At 44.4% G+C, this 6,000-nt stretch overlaps 1 non-coding gene and 1 pseudogene across 1 annotated transcript; one reads left to right on the top strand and one right to left on the bottom strand.

Moving 5' to 3' along the window:
* Positions 1-1,613: 1,613 nt before the first annotated feature.
* Positions 1,614-2,101, bottom strand: LOC136145174 (large ribosomal subunit protein uL23 pseudogene; annotated as a pseudogene).
* Positions 2,102-2,145: 44 nt separating this feature from the next.
* LOC136145354 (U6 spliceosomal RNA) lies at positions 2,146-2,254 on the top strand. Its single transcript, XR_010658790.1, has one exon. It is a non-coding gene; the product is annotated as a U6 spliceosomal RNA (small nuclear RNA).
* Positions 2,255-6,000: the final 3,746 nt, after the last annotated feature.

Below are 6,000 nucleotides of genomic sequence, written 5' to 3'. Positions count from 1 at the left end.
GGATAGATTCTACATTAGTCTGGTCAGGATGAAAGACCTCTGGGGAAGACACATGGGCCCCCATGGTGCTTGTTGTGTAAAAGCTAAACATTCCCCCCAGCTACAGAGGTTGTAGAGGTTCCTATGTGACCATCTCACAGCCAGCTAGCAGGAAAATGCCATATGCAGAGCAGTCTACCTACTCTCAACTGTTGTTCTTAAGTTGTCCCTTTCTACTTGATTTGCTGCTTGACAGAAACATTTGTATTCTGGCACAGCAACACTCCAGTATTCTTGCCTGGAGAATCCTGTGGACAGAGGGGCCTGGCAGGCTACAGTCCATGGGGTTGCAAACAGCCAGACATGACTGAAGCGACTGGGCACAGCCGGCACAGCCACAGGCGGCTGCTAAGGATGTGAAATGCAGCAAGAAATGAATAGTCAAAGCTATGGTGTTTCCAGTAGTCGTGTATGGATGTGAGAGCTGGACTATAAACAAGGCTAAGAGTCAAAGAATTGATGCTTTTGAACTGCGGTGTTGGAGAAGACTCTTGAGTCCTTTGGACTGCAAGGAGATCAAACAGGACAATCCTTAAGGAAATCAACCTTGAATATTCATTGGAAGGACTGACGCTGAAGAGCTTTGGCCACCTGATTTGAAGAGTTGACTCATTAGAAAAGACCCTGATGCTGGGAAAGATTGAAGGCAGGAGGAGAAGGGGATGACAGAGGATGAGATGGTTGGATGGCATCACCAACTCAGTGGACATGAGTTTAAGCAATCTCTGGGAGATGGTGAAGAACAGGGAAGCCTGGTGTGTTGCAGTCCATGGTGTCACAAAGAGTTGGATAGGACTGAACAACAACACGTATTAGCTGCCCTCTCTCATGCTGAGTCATTTTGGCTGTGAAATACAACTCTGCTTGGGTAACCACCCTAGACTAACCCTTTGACTCCAGTGTCTGATTTTTCCACATTCAGTCAGACACTCTGGTAGGTGGTTCACAAGAATGTGTGGGTGCATGCTAAGTTGCTTCAGTCGTGTCTGATCCTTTCTACCCTATGGACCTTAGCCCACCAGGCTCCTCTGTCCATGGAATTCTCCAGGTAAGAATACTACAGTAGATTGCCATGCCCTCCTCCAGGGGATCTTCCCGACCCAGGGATCGAACTCTCATCTCTTATGTTTCCTACGTTGGCAGCCTAGGTTGGCAGCCAGGGGATGGCAGCATCCCCTGGGAAGCCCAGTTCACAAGGCTAACCTTCAACAGTTCATCTCATCCTGGTGCAGGCATATTTCTCCTCCAATCAAGAACTGAAGTGTACTTGTCCACCACTGAATCTGCAATGGCTTTATGGCTCTGTTTGATCAACTAAGCATGGAAGAAGTGACACTGTGCTGTTCTGGTTTGGGCTTCCAGAGGCCTGAAAGTGTTTGCTTTTGCTTATTTTACTTATCTACTTTTTGCTGTATGGCTTGCAGGATTTTAGTTCCCTGGCTAAAGACTGAACCCAGGCCTTGGCAGTGAATGCATAGAGCCCTAAGCACTGGGTTACCAGGAAATTCCCATACTTTTGCTTTTTTTTTTTTTTTTTTTACATAGTGAAAACTTTTATATTTGGAATTAGCCAGCTGAACTCAGTTTAGATGATCCCAATTTTTTTGGCAACATCCAAAGCATCATAGTCAGGAGCCAGTTGAACATATGCCTTCTTCTCTCCATCAGGCCTGACCAGAGTATTGACCCTAGCCACGTCAATGTCATAGAGCTTCTTCACAGCCTGTTTAATTTGGTGTTTGTTGGCCTTGACATCCACAATGAATACCAGTGTGTTGTTGTCTTCTATTTTCTTCATGGCTGACTTGGTGGTGAGGGGGAATTTGATGCTGGCATAGTGGTCAAGTTTGTTTCTCCTAGGGGCGCTCTTCCGAGGATATTTGGGGTGCCTCCTGAGCCACAGTGTTTTGGGCCGCCGGAAGGTGGGTGACGTCCGGATCTTCTTTTCCTTGTGGCTGTGGACACCTTTCAACACTGCTTTCTTGGCCTTCAAAGCCTTTGCTTTGGCTTCAGCTTTAGAAGCAGCAGGGGCTTCCTTCTTCTCCTTCGGCGCCATCTTCATGAAAAGGCTACTTTTGCTTTTTTTAAAAAAAATATAGCTGTCATGCGCAATTCATTTGGCAGCACATATCCTAAAATTGCAACAATACAGAGAAGATTAGCATGGCCCCTGCACAAGGATGACATGCAAATTTGTGAAGTGTTCCATATTAAAAAAAAAGCTGTCACAGAAAGAAGTCCAGGCTCTCCTACTCAGAAGAAAGGCCATGAGAGACAGGCTCGGAAGAAGACACCATCCTCCAACTGAGTGGTATCCTGCTGTCGGCTTCCTGATTCATATGGGTTTAGTCCCAGCAGGTATCACATTGGCGCTCTGTGGAGAGCAGAGAAAGGAATCTTAGATTTTTGAAATCGGAGGAAATTCCTGAAACCAAAAGAGCAAACACACTAAGCCACATGCATGAATGTTACTTGTATTTGTGCAGTAGCTGTCACACCAGCTTCTTGGATCTCTGGCCCTCATCCCATCTCGTGCTTGGCTCCTCTACCTACTTGGATTACAAGGGAGCTAGTAAGAAAAAATTTCATAGTATTTTTTTTTTCAGTTGAAAATCTTTGCATGGAAGGAATTATACTATGTATTTTTTTTTAATCAAAGGATTTGTTACATAGTGACCTCTACTGGGAAGAGTAAATGTATCACCAGGGCCGACAAAAAGTAGTCAATTCAGTCTGTTTAGTCAAATAATCGGTTAATTTGGAAATGCAATGCTGGTCAAATCATTTAGTACTAAGGTCCAGTTGTGGGTTCTCCCGGTGGCTCAGTGATGAAGAATCCGCCTGCAATGCAGGAGCCTTAGGGGATCCCTTAGGGGATCCCTTAGGGATCAGAAAGGTCCCCCGGGGGAAGGCATGGCAATTCACTCCAGTATTCTTGCCTGGAGAATCCCATGGACAGAGGAGCCTGGTGGCTACAGCCCATGAGGTCGCAGAGTCAGACATGACTGAGGCAACTTAGCACACACACAAGGTCCAGTTATACTCCGAATTTTTTCTTTTTAAAAAGATTTTATGGGACTTCCCGGTGGTCCAGTGGTTAAGAATCTGCTTGCCACTTCAGTGGCCCAAGGCACAACTCCTGAGCCCATACTGTTGAGCCCGAGGGTTGCAACTACTGAAGCCCTAGCATCCTAGAGCCTGTGCACAGCAAGAAAGAGTAGCCGTCTTCACTGCTGTGCAGCCTTTGGAAAGGTTGCTGCTTCAACTTATGTGTTATGCCAGGAATCATGACCTCCAGAGGAAAGGATTTTGGTCTGGGGTCAGAGACAAGGCTTGACTACTTGGAGCTTTTTGTGTAGCAAAGTAGTATTAAAGTGTAATAGAGATAGGGAAAGCCTCTGACATAGGTATCAGAAGGGAACAGAAAGAGTGCCCCCTTGCTAGTTTTTAGCAAGGTGTTTTATGCTGTTGCTTGGGTTAGTCGCTCAGTCGTGTCCGACTCTCTGCAACCCCATAGATTGTAGCCCACCAAGCTCCCCTGTCCATGGAGTTCTCCAGGCAAGAATACTGGAGTGGATTGCGATTTCCTTTTCCAGGGGATCTTCCAAACCCACGGGTCAAACCCTGTTCTCCTGCACTGCAGGCAGATTCTTTACCATTGGAGCCACAGGGAAGCCCATTATGTCTGTTAGAAAGCTCTTAATCAGACAAGAGACATCTCAAGGCGAGAGGGAGTTTAGCCATCTCACCGGGCCCCTCTCCCACAATATACACTTTTGAGACAGGGTGGCATGAGGTGTGTCATCCCCCTGGCCATAAAACAATTGAGAGGAATACTGGTTTGTTGAGCCATTACCAGCCCAAGTTTTTAATTAGTCTTAGGCAGAACCATTTTGAAGAAAGGCAAATTCCAGAGCAAATGCATAGTTTGATTAACATAAAAGAAATGCATTGGTTAGCTCAAGGCAGAACCAGGTGTCATGAACACAGGATTAAAAGAAGGCTCTTTTAATTTTGTGTAGAGTCAGGAAAAAAACATCTGCCACTTGCAGTTTATTTCCTCCTGCCGCTTGGGGCACTCTGGCCTTCCTGCCTGTTTCCCGCTCAAGGTCTCTGGTTTCCGGGAGCAGGGTGCTCTCTGCTTGCACTGTGGGGCTTCCCTAGTTGCAGAGCACAAGCTCTAGCTGCGTGGACTTCGGTACTGTATTGCTGCACATGGGCCCAATAGTTCCGGCACACTGGGCTTAGTTACTCTGAGGCTTGTGGGCTCTTCCCAAACCCGTGTTCCCTGCATTGGCAGGCAAGTTCTTATTAATCCCTGGATAACCATGGAAGTTCCTCAACAGGATCTTGACAATTTTATTTCATTTTTTAGGTTTTTTGGCTCTGCCATGGGCAGCTTGTGGAATTTTAGTTCCCTGACCGGGGGCTGTACCCAGGCTCTCAGCTCTGAGAGTGCAGAGTGCTAACCCCTGGACCACCAGGGAATTCCCATTGACAATTTTAGACAATGGGAGGAGAGAAGATCAACTAAAAAATTATAGTGAGTAACCATAAGTTTAAAACCTGAAGAGAAGTGACTAGTGAGATGTGAGGAAAATTTAAAAAAGATGGATCCTATAAGTCAAATAAAGAAAATGTTTAAAGGGTATGATCCACTGAATCAAGTGATACTGAGTTTTCTATAACCCTTAGAGATCAAGTCCACATCCACATGTGTCTAAGTCTTTGGGATCCCATGGACTGTAGCCCGCCAGGCTCCTCTCTCCATGGGCTTCTCCAGGCAAGGATACTGGAGTGGGTTGCCATGCCCTCCTCCGGGGGATCTTCCTGACCCAGGGATAGAACCCACATCTGCAGCAGCATCCTGCATTGCAGGAGAGTTCTTTACCACTGAGCCACCAGGGAATTCCCCTTAGAGATCATGGAATCATATTAATAGCTGGTATCTGTATATATTGGTATAGTAGTTTACAGCATCAAAGTGTATTTATTGGTACAATAATTACATAGGTTGTCATGTGAAAAACAGAGTGTAATGATAAATTAGAGCATATGTTTTATGCTATGTTTGTCTTAGAAATTCATAATCCATATTACTGTATAGTATGTAGCTCTGAGAAGTCCATGGGGGTAAAAAACTGATACTTTTTTAAAACCAGAAATTTCCCTAATTGTGCTTTAGAAAGTGGAGGAGAAAGAATTCAAATCAAAATCTCTGACTACAGAGCCTGAATTTCTACTTGTACTGTATTGAATGGTCCTACAGTTATAGCCACTAGCCATATTTGGCTATTTGAGCATGTGAAACATGACAACTCCAGACAGATATTTATAAATGTAAAACAGATGCCGCATTTCAAAGACATTTAAACAATGTAAAATATCTCAATCACTTTTATATTGATTACAGGTTGAAATGATATTTTGGGTTGTTGATATTTTTGTTGTTTAGTCACTAAGTTGTATCCGACTCTTTTGTGACCCTATGAACTAACTATAACCCTCCAGGCTCCCTCTTTGCATGTGAATTACCAGGCAAGAATACTGGAGTGAGTTGTCATTTTCTTCTCCAGGGCATCTTCCCAACCCAGGGATCCAACCTGAGTCTCTTGCATTGGCATGCGGGTTCTTTACCACTGAGTCACCAGGGAAGCCCTGATATTTTAGATATGTTGGGTTAAATAAACTATAATGTGAAAATGAATTTCAGCTTTTTCTTTTTTAAATGAAGCTCCTAGAAAATTGAAAATTTCATATCGGGCTCATTCACTTAAATAAATAAGAGACTTGGGACTTCCCCAGCAAGGTTAAGACTCCTTGCTTCCAATGCAGGGGGTGTGGGTTCTAGCCTATTCAGGAAACTAAAATTCCACATGTCGTGACGCAAGACTAAAAAAACAATTGTTTATTAAAAAGAATGTTGAAAAAATTAAGTAGAGGCTTTAATAAGTAGAGACT

Source organism: Muntiacus reevesi, chromosome 12, assembly GCF_963930625.1.
Source record: "Muntiacus reevesi chromosome 12, mMunRee1.1, whole genome shotgun sequence".
Lineage (NCBI taxonomy): Eukaryota > Metazoa > Chordata > Mammalia > Artiodactyla > Cervidae > Muntiacus > Muntiacus reevesi.
This window is presented reverse-complemented; position numbering and strand designations above follow the sequence as displayed.